Source organism: Asterias amurensis, chromosome 5, assembly GCF_032118995.1.
Source record: "Asterias amurensis chromosome 5, ASM3211899v1".
Taxonomy (NCBI): domain Eukaryota; kingdom Metazoa; phylum Echinodermata; class Asteroidea; order Forcipulatida; family Asteriidae; genus Asterias; species Asterias amurensis.
In genome coordinates, this window is record NC_092652.1 from 888,654 (window position 1) to 903,968 (window position 15,315).

Sequence of the window (15,315 nt, forward strand, 5' to 3'; positions counted from 1 at the left end):
TGACAACTGGCATAGCCTTCATGGAACAAACAGCAAAGGTAAAGAAAGATGCGGTTCCCTTTAAAACTCCATTACGTATAATGACCCGTGCATCTGGGCTAATGTATAACTCATTTTAGCGCAATGTGAACCACAACTTAGTTGTATGTTTGGTTGGATGATGTGCACAAAGGTCGTAAAACACATTCAGAAACAAAACTTTCATGTGACTCTGTGAAAGGTTCAGCTGCTCAAATATTTGAAGAAGAAAAAAATTAATAAACAAACAAACAACTATAAAGTAAACACACTGATAAAGTTTCCCTTTTTAGGACGGGGGGGGGGGGGCTTCTCCGACATAACGTTGAAGTGGAAAGGTTTTTCGTTTTTCGAAAATATTTAATAAAATGATATCAGTTTAGAAGCAGTTTATAGAAGTCATGGACGTAATTATTATTCAACTGCATAAATTAATAGTTTACAGTGTTTCTTCATTGTGTATCGATTTCGAAGAGACGACGATATTTATGAAAATAATTAGTTTCATTTTGTTATAATGCAACATCCTGAGTATGATCAGCAGTGCATGGATATTGGATACTTAAAGCTGACCTGTACCACTCTAATTTGTCCAAGTATCATGAGACATTTCTGGAAGTAAAACGGTCTGACAAGATGATATAAAACACTCGGTACATGCGTTTTCAAACATTTCATTCTAATGTTTGGAAAAATATCTAATCGCAGGCTGGGGTTGGGGTAAAACTGGCCTGAAAAGCGGCTCACATGTTGAATTGTTTAATATTCAACTTTCAATTCAAAAATCACATTTCTTTCCATACTGAATGAACAATTCTTTAAACGCATCAAGAACAAGTGAACTTAATAAGAAACCAGTTGTTTTCCTCATAGCATCCGTTACTACACTAAACTTGAAAGGAATTATGGACAACACAAGAAGGTGGCACTGTGGTGTGAGGAATATGAGTCAATGGAGCCCTTTAATTAAAACAAACGAAAAAATGGTTTCCTGTACGCCCGGTCTTAATGAAAATTAGCAACTGAAGTGTGACGACGTTATTATAAACACACGACATCATGTGTTCATTGGGTTCCGAAGACGTCATCGTTATTAACTTATTTTGCAGATTTGTTTATGGGATGTGAATAATTCCTAAAAGGTTTATGTGGCCTGAATATTCTAGCACGTCGTTGGAAAAACTGTTAGATACATTTCTCTCTGAAAGTCTACTTGTTCTTACGATGATAAAATTTCATTTTATGGAGATTGCACTGTCTAATTATTGTTGTAAATTTTGTATGAAATGACGCATCCCAAAACGTGTGTACTGCTGTTTTTTTTTAATTAATTTTGTCAATTTTTTATGAGACCAGTGCAGTTTGCCTGCCAGAAAGTCCACGGTATACATAGATACAACAACTGCCAGTCGCGTCAATAAAGATATCACATTAAATTAACTAATTTAAATAGCCTTTTCGAAACTACAGCTTTTGGCAAAGGCTTGACGCAAAGTCATGCTACCTTTTTTGTGCATCCGAGTTGATAACGCCACAGTTTCGAAAACACCCGCTTGTATTCGACGTACCTTCAAGATAAAAATGTTCGGTATCTCTCAAATAAAACTATTTGACAATGCCCCTTAAACTGTCCCATCCGCTCCGAATTATTCATTAGCCTTAATGATATGTCACACTGAGTTCCATTCCAAATATTTACTAGATAATGTTATTCAGTTATTACATCACCTAAAAGAGAAAGCGACTTTGTTTCATAATAGACACTCTTGCAATGATTTGTGGTATCATTCCCCGCCCCCCCCCCCCCCCCCATCTCTAATTAAATGGACTGCTAAAAAGATAAGCTTGTCTCATAAATTATCCGTGCTTTAATGGATCCGTTTCGGTTTGGGTTTGTAATATTGGGATTGCACTACAGTGTGTTTCTATAAGCTGAACGTGGTCGACGCATATGAGTTCAAGTTGACTTTATGTTAATGTATGACACTGAAGGACAACTGTTGATGCTATGAGATTATTTATAATGATGTCTACTTCAGAATCCCAGAATATAACACTTAGACAGTGGCATCAAACATTCACAATGACATACAGCTTGATGTACTGCCTTTATATTTAAGCTAGTTTTGCACGAATTTCAAACAAAATGCAAACACTACAACTACGAGCTCCTTTCAAAGAAATTTGAAAGTTGCTAATTGAGTTTATTTTAGTTGTAGAGTTACTTATAAAAGGGAGCAGTAAGAACCCAAGATCCATAAGAGAAACTGTTTTCAGGTTTTATTCCGGCCTGGTTCAATCGGGCTAAACAAGCTTCACAGGTAGACGCTTCATCCCCCATCAACCAACATCAACATAATTGACTTCATCTCACTCATGGACCGCCATCAAAGAAAGACTCATGCATATAGGCTTGTCTTTTGAGCTCGCCTTGCTTCTTGAGGTATGGGCTACCGTATCAAGAGGCCATTTATCAACACACGGTGTCGTCTTTTATTAGAGGCACCAATGCCAACATAATTTATCCATACTTGACCAGAATCAAACAACCTTGCAGGCTGGAAGCAACTGCTTCTTGTGAAGTTATGTCCAATCTTATTCCATTGTTACTTTCACGCAAAACTTGGCAGATATACCCATACACCCCTTTCAGCAATATTATTGTTGTCGTTCAATTCCCAATTATTTTGTTACTTCTTCTTTTGATTGTTGTCTGTTAAACAATGGGGTATAATAACTCTACAAAATAGAAGAAAAAACAACCGAAATGTATTAATTAAAGCTGATGTATGTACCTATTTAATTGTGTAAAAAAAAAACAATAATAATCAAAAACTATGCACGAGATCTTGAAGATGCTTGCACGTGTCTTGGATATCAACTTTGAGCTCCCCCTCCCCCTTCCTAGACTGTTCAGGAACCTGAATGATACATGAAGCAAAGTGAGATCTGTCAGGTTTCTTTCTATCGTAAGATTGAGTTAGCCGAAGCTCCACCTCACACTAAATGACATTTAAATCGATCAGATCATGGTTTGACCAAGAAGCGTTGCACCAAATTGAAAAAGATGAAATATTAATAACCCCCATAAGAAACTTGTCGATCCCGTTGTGAAGCTCAGAAAGGTCAACTTTGTTTTAAAAAACGTCCTGCATTAACATGTATATAAACTAAAAATTAACCTAACCTAGCATTAATTCTTTTTCTTTTTTCATTTTGGTACAGTATTGGCGTTATGAGATTACCTGAATCGGAGGGATAGGTAGCAACAATAGAAGCAGGTATAGATATAAGAATTTGGGAAACTATTAGGGTGTATAAACATCAATAAATAAAGCAGTAATTAAAGGCAGTTGGCAAAAGGGGTGGGAAGAGAAGTTTGGAGACATTTTAAACATAATCGTCTCACAATTAAAGACTGCTGCTGGTGTTCTAAATGTCATATATACTTGCGGGTGAAAAAAAGAAACCTTTGTAGTTGTCATTGTCTGTTTCGTTTAATTAAAAGATTATTGTGGCGTCTCCCCCCCCCCCCCTATCGTCCCATGAGTATGCCGATGACAACAAACTTATATTTGGAAAAGATCTGCCTGTCAGCTAATCTGCATTGTCTAATACATGGACGAGTGCAGCCGGATAATCCCCATACACTGTAAGTTGTGCACGTATACTGCATCTTGCCATCAAATATTTATTATTTTTTTCAAAAAAAAACTCGAGCCTGCAAATTGCATTTATCCTTGACGGAGCGACAAGCCATCTGGCGATATGTCTACTTTGCCGTCATCCAGCTAGTGTCGTGTCACGCTACAAAGCCATGCATGCAGCGTGCTACGCTATATCGGCTTCTGATGTTCCTAATATTATTATAATAATAACTCATTATCAATTGAGACTATAACTTACGTATTAGTTTGACCACTTATCATTTTTTTTTTGTACAATACGTTTTTCTTTAACTTATCCTTTTAATGGCACTGTGAACAAAAGTTTATTTTGTTCGACGTATATCTACATTGCTTTGTGTATTTTGTGGACTATAAGTCGTATGCTAAGCAGGTTTGGTAATTTTTTTGAAACCATTATTGTATGTAGTCTATCAAATGTGTCTACCGTAAACTCATTATATGCTAATCAGATTTTCGCAAATAACGGTCAGTATATGGCCTACAACCTAATGCTACTCTCACACTTGGGCGAAAATCTTGCGAATATGAATCTTTGAAATTCGCGATGAATTCGCCCAAAAGTTGCGATTTGCTAGTGAGTAATTGTTATGTTCTCGGTCGTCCTTAAAGGCAGTGGACACTATTGGTAATTACTCAAAATAATTATTAGCATAAAACCTTACTTGGTAACAAGTAATGGGGAGAGGTTGATGGTATAAAACATTGTTAGAAACGGGTCCCTCTGAAGTGACGTGGTTTTCGAGAAAGAAGTAATTTTCCACAAATTTGATTTCGTGACCTCAAGTTTAGAATTTGAGGTCTCGAAATCAAGCATATAAACACACAACTTCGTGTGACAAGGGTGTTTTTTCTTTCATTGTTATCTTGCAACTTCGACGACCGATTGAGCTAAATTTTTCACAGGTTTGTTATTTTATGTATACGTTGAGATACACCAAGTGAGAAGACTGGTCTTTGACAATTACCAATAGTGTCCACTGTCTTTAAACCTCTCCTTACCAATAACTTACGCATAATACGCACGCTTTACCAACAGTACTAATGGCTTACCAAATGCTTACGCAAATCGATGGCGAATTACCGTCTTCCGAACATTCGCTGAATGTACGGAAGAGCTTCGTATTGCTCCTCTAACAGAGTGGCGAATGTTCTTGCGAACATGAATATTTGAATTTCGTGTTGAATTCGTCCAAAATGGCGGTTGGATAGTGAATATTTTTATTTCGCTCTCAACCCTCGATCGTCCTCGGTCGGCCCTCTCTTTACCAATATCTTACGAATGCTTACCAACGCTTGCCAATGCCTTTACGAATGTTGCCAACGCTTACGCACGCTTTACCAACGTTACCAATGCTTACGAAAATCACGCCGAATGACCGTTTTCGCAACATTCGCTGAAATTTACAAACCGGTTTGTAAATTGAGCGATCTTCGTAAGAAGGTGGGGAATAACTTGTGAACTTTCCAAATTAGTTACCAACGCTCACGAAGACACGGCGGATGTTGCGAAGTTTTAGCGATTGTCAAATATGTCCTTCCGATACCATATTCGCTAGTATATTCGCCTTGCGAGAGCAGCAGAAAGTGACCGATCTTCGTAAGGAGGTTGAGAATGACTTGTGAACGTAGTGAATTGTGGCGAATGTGGCGAAGTTTGAGCGATTGTTAAATATTTCCGTTCGTAAGCACATTCGCTAGCATATTCTCCCTAGTGTGAGAGTAGCATAAGAGTATCTGTTATGGAACATCTGTTTTGATTGGTGTCCCTAATGGTAGTGATGGCGGTAAAGTTTGCCTAAATCACACTGTCTGTGAACAATTCAATGTGTATACGATACAAGTGCACTTCATTTCAAACATCAATTTTAAAATCAAAATAATGTTTCAAACATCACCCACCCCTTCCAGTCATTCGTCTTCGAGATACCCTTTCCCCGTTGCAAAAACAACATAATTCAATTATTTGTCTTCACATGTCCTTACTCTTTGCCCCGGACCCCCTCCTCCGTCTCTTGTTTTATTATCGACTTTGAATGACCTTCTCAAGGCGTTATGGCAGACGACTTTTATGAAGAACAAAGATAAACAATATCGAAAAGAGCAAGGAAGCATGTGGCAAGCTGCAATAACAATGTCTCTTTAGAAGAAACACGCAAGCTTCTTTTCTTTAATGACTGATACTGGATGAGATATCAAAATTGCAACTCAGCAAATGGGCAAGTCATCTCTGATTCTATTTCTCCGGTCGAGTCGCACTATTCTCATCAAGGCTTATTTCTTCATCATCATCTTCTCCTTCATCTTCTCCTTCAACTTCTTCTATTCGAGTGAGACGTGGCAATTATAGCAGATAGGCTCGTGGATTATCCCGGATCTTCATGCAGCGATCCATTCGCATTATGCTGGATTGCTGACGAAGTGGTTGTCCGCCACTTCAAGTGTCAAAACCACTGATGACCAAATTGTCCAATCAAACGTACTTAGTAAACATTAAAGGGACTCTATACAACCAATTATTGTTGTTTAGGAAGGGTGGGGTATGCGTGCATTTCAGATTCTAACCCCGCAAAGGAAAACACATTTGCAATTTATTATTGTTACGTCAGGTTGTATAAGCCTTTGAGCGTTTCCTTTGCTTAGACGCATCTACAATGGCACGTCGTCACATTTAAGGGTTTAGGTGGGTTATCAATGTAAACCCTGAGGATCGACTTTGTACATCGAAATGTACCCAGTTGTCGCCCTCGCTTTATAATACACCTGTTCGCCATTTAGGGTTTGATGTTTCCCACTGTCCTGATGGTTTAAACAACACATATGCTCAACAGGTATCACGATGTACCCACTCACCGGGATCTATCTGACATCATCCTTAGGGAGCCAAGATGTACCCAAATCACCTTCTAAGATTCATGAGGTACAAAGTCATCCTCTTAAATCCTTTATGTACCCATTCACCATCCGGGTACAATGTGATGTATAGACCCTCTATTGATCCTGATTGTAACTATGGACTATTAAATGTCAAAGATGTACCCATTCACAATGAATACTACCAAAACCAAATTGACAATAGATTCACAAACCACGCAGCCGAACTATTCTTTATGGTTTGGGCAGTATGTTCTAATGAGAACGATGCGTCTTTTTCTCGGCGTCCTCTTTTCCCGCCAGAACACCACTTGACAACCCGTTCAGATAAAAACAGTTTAAACTCTCGTAAAGCACCTCCCCCCTGCAGCAAAAGTTTAAAGCGCTCAATATTGTTGAAGGCCACCAACTCGATGACAACAGAGTGAATAATAACTCCTAGGTGGCCGTGGGCGCGTGTAATCCACTCAATGAGTACGGTAATCATGAGTGACCGTGAGAGATGAGATTTACCTGCCTGATATCGGGTCTTATAGACCCGGGCAACACCTTGAGCCGTCACACTACGGGGCTTTGCTTGCTTTATCTCCCTTACCATCGCCCTTACCGATCGTGTTTCGCTTGTCGATCTGTAATCGGTGTCCTCTAACAACGTAGGTGTATTTGTGAGCGCCCGAGTATACGGTTAATATTAACTACTAAATGTAAAGGCCCACTATAAGGTTAGGAGTGCAGGTCATGAAACAATCAGCCCGTATATAAATTGTGTTTTCTACCCGTGAAAGAGAGGAGTTTAAATCTAAAATCACGAATACAAAACCTGTTACCTGTAACTCTTATCGTCACACATGAGTTAAAGGCAGAATCAGAGTTGGGATAGACCGCGTGGCCTTGTTTACAAAAAGATTGACCCGTACAATTCCGCGACCTTTCAGTCAAGCTTGATACTACAATAGTCACAATAACAATTAATTTGTAACATTTGTGTAATTGAATTTCCACATAAATTCAAGTGATATAAAACAATAACTGCTGGAAAGGTTGTGTCCCCTTTCTTCATTCACAGGGTGGTCAAACAGTGAAATCTTCATCAATAATTATAAGACTGGTTCATACTGCTCGCCAATGCAAATGCGAAGTGAATGAGACGTAAATTTGACGTCACAACTCTGTTTCGCAGAGAGCAACCCCTGCGACTTATTCGTCACGAAATTGTGACGTCATTCAACATTTGCTACGCATTCGCAGGAAGTATGGACCAGGCTAAGACTATGTTTAATGCCTCCATTTGGGAATACCAAAATTGTGCTTGCAGGATTTCTAGTCCCTGAGGCTCGTTTGCAAACACTATAATATCACATGTCACATGGTCTTTGATCTGATAGTTATGCACCAACATGTTGGCTGTCGGGGCTGACAACTCGTAGGGAGCGAACATGGTTCTATAGAAATACGTGTCGTTGTCTCGTGGTAACAGGATTCAAATGGATCTAGATATAAATATTTCAGATTAATTAATTTGAGTTTGAAACTCTTTCCATTAATGTTGATAACGTTAAGGGCTAAGAAGATGAGTACAGAGCGCCAGTTCTTGCAAAACACATCACGGTTTGCCATTTTGGCATATCACGATTTAATAGTAATCCCATCCAGCCCTATTACTTTATGTGATTACGTCTATAAAAAAAATAATAATAATAATCAAGATAATAAGGAAATAACTTGATGAATAATAGCCATGCGGATGCTTGAATCAGTTATCAACCCTATCAAGGAATCTAAAACTATGATAAGGATTTATTTTCCCTTGACGTAATGATTGAGTAAAAATAGACTCCGCGTTCTTGATCAATACGACAGCGGTCGGGAAATAACTCGCCTCCAGACCAGTCTCCAAGGAATTTTTTGTCGCATCGTTAATATTAAGGCCTTTGTGAGAAAGTCAATTAGCACTCTCTTCTACCTAATTAGATGACTAAGCTATGTATGACTTGAGATAGAAAACAAACGGAGTTTTTGGAACGTAAATCACAACCATGATAGAATACCACAAGAGACGACGGAGAAGAACAGTTAGAGTTTACTGTTTTTGTTTCTCGTCCAGCCATTTTAGTCAATACTGAAAGAGGTTTTTTGTACCGATATAATAAAGCCACAAAAAGGGAGACAATCTTATCACAGTCGTGTCCCGATTTATTAGTAACAAAAAAAGCGTCGTAATGCTCGAGCGAATCCTCAATACACGCGTGTTTTCTCGCCACACCTATCGTCAACATTGATGAGGTTTGTTACATGTTGTCTTTTTAGATGTTGTGTTAATTCACAACTAATAAATAATTGTTGTATTTTGTTTTGTTTTTCTTTCAAAACACAGATGCCTTTTACCATGAAGAGATCTTGTTATACCCCCATGGTTCACAATCAAGGTCACTTGTTGAAAACATAAATATTGGGTACGAAGTTGAGTTGGATACCGGAATGCGAGACCTATTATTCACCATACAAATACTATAGTCCTCTACTCGATATTGAGTGAAACACAATCTGTACTCTTACGTCCTGTTATTCGACATTTGACTAAAAATATATTTGGACTCGATTTTAAGTACCCGTTGGTCAAATTCCCTATCAGCTTTCCACTAATGCAAGGAATAGAGGAATAAAACTCTGGAAAAGGAAACTGAATTTGTGAATTTGTCTTTAATAATGGAATAAAAGGGTAGCTTGCAGGATCGTTGCCGTGTGATAAAGACCCGAACCGAAGGCGAGGGCCTTTAGTGCACTACTCTTAGTCACTACTCTTTTATTCCCATTCATAAATGCCTTTTTGGTTAAAAGGCGTAATAAAGTAATAAGCTCTTTAAAACTTATCCGTTTCACGTGAGCTCTGTATGTACGACGTCCGTGTGTTGCACAGTTATGACTGAGGCGCCTAGTTTCCGGATCATATCCGTTCGTGTGCGTTGTAGTCTTGGTGCAAGACATTCTCGTTTTCCTTTCACACACAGCGCGACCAACTCACAGACAGCGCCCGCATCATCCGTAACAAGAAACGTCCTGCACCAAGACTAACCGGTTATAAACAGAGTCCAGCTGGTCATGATCCACCCCCCCCCCCCCATGTGACACGCTCTCCAGCAATAGGAATAGCGAAACTGTCTAAAGTATTTATGAATAGTGTATTTATTTTTAAAATATAGTTATCACAACAAACACACAATGACATTTACCCATTAGTCATAATAATAAATGTTTTAAATGTTGTATACCTCATCTTGCAGTTTTTGTACAATCGAGAACTCATACTTGAAAATGAAAATAATCGGTTCGCGGAGAACACGAACCTCTTGGTACATCACAGAGGAAAATCTTCACAACGGTTCCGAAATAAAACGATTCGTCACACTCGGTTTGAAACACCTCAAATAACTTGACTGCTAAAATCATATAATTAGTTACGTTACATTGTTCGTAAGTGACTTTGAAGTTAACTATAATTCAAATTAGTTTGGGTAGTTTTATATAAACTTTTTGCAAAACTTCATTGGCATGCATCTTATGCAATCATTGTCGATATCTATTTGTATATTTGACGTTGTTTTACAGGCTACATTTGCACACACACAAACATTCATTGAAAAGAGGTAAACATGATTGTGCCAGATTCTCAAAAATGTTGGAAACTTTAAATAACGGGGGACTCAAATGAACTGTCGTGTCTCCCGATTTAAAGCGACAACCTATTGCCCACCGTCGCATATTGTTGTTTGGAACATTTGGAGATAGAATTCGCTGTTGCACTTTCCCTTTAAATAAAGCATGGTGTACTTACCGGGAAAGCAGCGAAGGTCTCCCGGATTACACGGGGGGATCAGAAGCTGATATCTCCCGAGAACACCACAGGAGAAGAAGAAGATGAAGTCAGCGAGGCTAGTAAATAAAGACGGAAAAGTATTCTCCGAGATCACACAATCCAGGGAGGTTTTATCCAATAAGACAAGCCAAGTGCTACTGCTACTTCACCTCACAGAGCAACTACAACATCTGATGCACTCGCTTCAGGAGGCGTGATAGACTAGCCACTGTGCAATCTACACACTCACCGTATACTACCAAATGCTGACGAGTGATTTTATTATAATGTTGATCACGAACACACTTTTCTACCCATCTCTGTATCATAAGAGAAAAAAACAGTATCATAAAGTCAACCATATGGTGATCTTTAGCGGCAGTAGTATGTTTTATGTTGTTTTGTTTTACACGCTCTTATGCTGTTTGACTCCCACTCCTTTGAGAATAAGGAAACCAAAATCACCGCTGTGTTTCTAATTACACGTCACTAACGCGTCAATGACGGGAATCCAAGAAGGCATCAAGACACGACTACTATAAGAGCCCCCCAGCCGGTGCCGGAGCTTATATCCTGTTTGAGATCGGTAGGAGGATGAGCAGTTGTGTAGCCCTCTGACTTGAAGACGTCAAGAGGGGCATGCATCATTAAGTTCATCAAACTGTGACCAATTTATTCCCAAAATCTCCTGGGGATTACGCGGAGATGACCCCCCCCCCCCCTCCCCGGTTTCAACTTTTGTAATGTATTGTCTTTTGAATCATGCATCATTTTCCTGGAGCACAAGCCTATCGTGGAGTCACTGTGATGCATCAACCATCACACAGGCACCGTAATTCACTCTGCACCATCCATCATCACACGACTGCCTTTTCACTATTTTCACACATCATCCAAATAATTTGGAGGATGTAATAAGTTGACAGCATGCCATAATGATGAACGACCAATCACACGATGCTATTTATTTTAACTGAAGTAAACTCTAACTTTATTCGGGTCAGAATTGACCAAAATTCTTGGTCCCTATATGGCACCTGGCCCATCTCCGGGTCAGGCTGACGGGTCAATCTGAATCGAGGTTGAACAATTGAATTTTAGCTTAAATCTGCGTAATTTTGCCCATTTCTGTGTCATTTTAACTCGGATGCCGGGTCATTCTGACCCTAAACGGGTCAGGTCCGACATGACCCAGATCGTGGTAAATACTCTGATCCGGAAGCTGTTGGACTCGATAATTCCAGCCTTTACTTATGGCTTCTTGGTTGGAGTTCGAACCCACGACCAGCTGCCTTCATAGACCAGCGTCTTTAAATGCCATCACCAAGCTTGCCCTTCTTTCGAGTTGCAGTTTTCATTTCAAAGTCAGCTATGATGATTGGAATTGAACCCTTTCCATGTATTTTGGATGTCTCAAATTATTAAACAACGGGCTTGCACGTCTATCAATTAAGTACGGACTTTATTGGTCTGAATATAATATATGTCACAGAATCGAGGCTCATTCTGCAAGATCCTGAGCCTTTTCCGTCTGCCAGATGTACCATTGATTATAATACATAAGACATACCAATGAAATCCCATTTCGCCATTGTATTATATAGGCCAAATTGACAATTCTTGTGGTAGTTAAGGTTTGAAAAAAACCTATAAGACCCACCGTTATACGCGAAACGCACTATCAGGTAACAACCGTAAAATACGCAATTGCTTTCAAATGTATTTGCTAGATTTTAATCAGGTTTCCTGACGTATGGATAGCTGTGAATTTGCGAAATAGGAATGCGTTTTCGAACTGCCAGCAGATGCCATAGAGATCGCAGCAGAGCGAAATTAATTGGTATTGACTTTTAGTGCTGTTGTTTGATTTTATTTTATTTCATTTTATTTTCAAAACAACAAAAATTCAGATCCAAGCCAAAATATTAGGGACATCCAGCTGTTGATCATTGGAGGGTCTTTCCCCTTGTGCATCTCCCTGAAGGTAAAATTTACGGTTTGTCGAAAAAAAAGATGTTAATAACATGCTCGAGGGGTTTAGGTATGCGTTTTCGCAGGCATCACACACCAGACTGTGTGAAATCTAATCCTAGCTTCCAGGGTATCCTGAACTGAATGTTTGCATTATATCAGCGCCATGTGAGTAGTTGTGGGTTTGATCCAGTTTACAACCTCGAACAACCAAAGGTGCAACGGACCAATGGAAACATAACGCCCTCTGTCAATGATTCACATTGATGATTCGACAAAGGAGGCATCACCGACTTGAGCATAGACTAAAGGTTTGATTTCACACCATCTGTTGAAGTAGGCAAAGTATGCCTTGTCGATTTAGCATTAGGATCATGGCACGTGTTCCCCTTCTTCAAAATTGTCTTTACACAAATCCACAGGCTGGGACAATTAATTACACGATCTGCAGGGAGGTACAAGCAACAGTTATTTAGGCATTCTACATTCTACGTTGCAACGTTATATTCCTGTTCCGAGTCTCGTGTATATGGCATTCCATATGAAGAGTGCGTTTCTCCTAAACTCCGATATAATGGATTGAAAATCACACTTTACCATTGAAAACGCGCAAGCCTTGCGGAGTCTGGAGCTATATATGCTGTGGCCATTGTGTTTCCCTTTAACCACCTATATAGGCCCTTCACAAAACCAGCTATTAGGCTCCGCTCGACCCTTTGAAGCCCCGTAGTGAAAGCACACCTTTTCAAAATAACTTAAGATACCATAGGCAGAAAAAGACTGACCCCCCTGTTTGTACAGGGGAACCAGTGTTGGTCTGTTGCTGTAGTAGCGCGACCGATATGGCGGCATCACAAATAAAGGTCCATTAAAAGCAGCGCCTTGCGGAAGCATGTTTCGAAAGGCGCACGGTCTACAAATTACAAAGTCAACACCTCATCTTTCGTTCTATCATTATAAGACAATTACCTAGACCTCATGAGGTATTCTATCGTATTCACCAAACCAAGAGGGCGAGACTTAGTAATCGACTGCTTAAAGGCAGGGTTTTCCTTGGGTAATTGTTAAAGACCAGTATTTATATGCATATATCTCCACTTGGTGTATCCCAACATAAAACAATAAATCTGTGGAAATTTCAGCTCAACTGGTTAATATCGAAGTTGCAAGAAAATACTGAAAGATGAAAACACCAGTTTGCATGGAATTGTACCTTTCAGATGAGAAAGGCTATAATTCAGATGATGTTTGGGTCGAATCAAGCATTATTCTCTAGAGCTATTTTGGAGGTAGTTTCTAAAAACAAAATTAGGCTAATATACCAACAGCTTTCCATAGTTCTCTTTAACAAAGAGAGTTTTTTTATGGGCATTAAACTTGTGGAGAAATGACCAACTGTTGGCCTACACACTGTCTTTATTAAAAGCAAAGGCGATACCCTAATGCAGGGAGAAGATCATAAGGCCTCATCAGACAAGTTAAACACCACAGATCAACATGATATGGTGTCACTGCCGACACGAGTAAGACAAAGAAATACTTTGTCGATGATTATTAGTTCGAGAAAACCAAAGTATTGCCAACACATAAAAAGAACGCTCTTATTGTGAAGTCAACGTGGTCGTGCAAAAGTATAACTACATGGAAAGAGATTTGTTTTATGCAGGTGGAGGTGATGATACGCTTCGGCCGACGCGTGAGCAGGTTTTGGGCTTCATAGAGTGGAAATAGATGCTAATTAATTATGCATGGTGAAACTAATTGCATCGGGGGGTGCAATTTCTTTGGCAAAGTTCCTCAAGGCGGATTAAATTGAGAACATCTCTCTTTAGATTGTTCTTTTCATCAATGTCATGCTGATTATAGACACATTACCAAGAAAGGTGTAACAAAAATGGCCGGTAAACATTTTAGGTTGTTCTTATGTCTGCTACTTGTTGAGAAAACAGCAACATAAGACCGCCAAATCTATCCAGGCTTCGAGGTAACAGCGGGTGACATCTGTACATTTCGACCCGGAAGAGTATTTATATGCAGTCCAATCGCCCAGGGGAACCTATGTATGTCTGAAATGTTTGATGCCGATTGGTTTATATATGGCATTGAATTGATCGTATTGGTGTTTCGGTATGGAGTGGGTTCGAATCCCAGTCAAGATTGTTGAATCCCTGGGCAAGACACTACCATCATTGCTTCCCGTCATCCAGGAGTGAATGGGTACCTGCGATGGTAAAGATGATTAATGTGAATGATTAACAACCTGCGTGCTTTGCTGGATGGTTAAATGCACACTCATAATAAGTTGAAATGGTTTCAGGAATATTTGATCAAATGAATAGGTGTATTATTTATTTATGGCAACGTCTTTAATTCATATCTTTATGATAACACGGGTAAGCTGTTTTAACACCAATAACATGTTTACATAGTTAGCAAGTTTAAATGGAAAAAAAGACAAGAAAAAGGTTAAACAGTAACTACCCCCTTAAACCTAAACCAATCACAAGCTTCAAGGTTATTCTTTTCAGTACCGTCAAAATTAAATTGGCTCTGATGTGAGACCGCCAATGAAAAACGCCCCCTACCGATCGGTGTCAGAAATGGCAGTCATCGACCTTTTTTAGGTGTAGTCTCTGACCAGAAACAGCCGCTACAGCGATTATTCGAAGTCAAAACGGTTATCAAGTTATAGCTTGGTGCATTCAACTAGTAAAAGAAAAATAACTCGCCAAATGTTGTTAAGGGTAACAATCGTGATCAGAAATATTACTTGACACACACAAAAATCAAGCAAAGGATTCGGAAATTTTGACACACAAAAATACTAAACTGTTGTTTTGTTTTGTTCAATGCCGGTGTTCACATGATGCCTTGACTTCCCCGCGCAGACCCCGTAATGTAATAACACCTGCC

At 39.3% G+C, this 15,315-nt stretch overlaps 1 protein-coding gene across 1 annotated transcript in view; it reads right to left on the reverse strand.

Moving 5' to 3' along the window:
* LOC139937079 (angiotensin-converting enzyme-like) overlaps positions 1 to 10,614 on the reverse strand; it is a 34,028-nt gene extending 23,414 nt beyond the window's left edge. Inside the window, exon 1 of the mRNA XM_071932067.1 lies at positions 10,411 to 10,614. The gene's annotated coding sequence lies outside the window, so the exon portion shown is untranslated. The remainder of the gene's footprint in view (positions 1 to 10,410) is intronic.
* Positions 10,615 to 15,315: the final 4,701 nt, after the last annotated feature.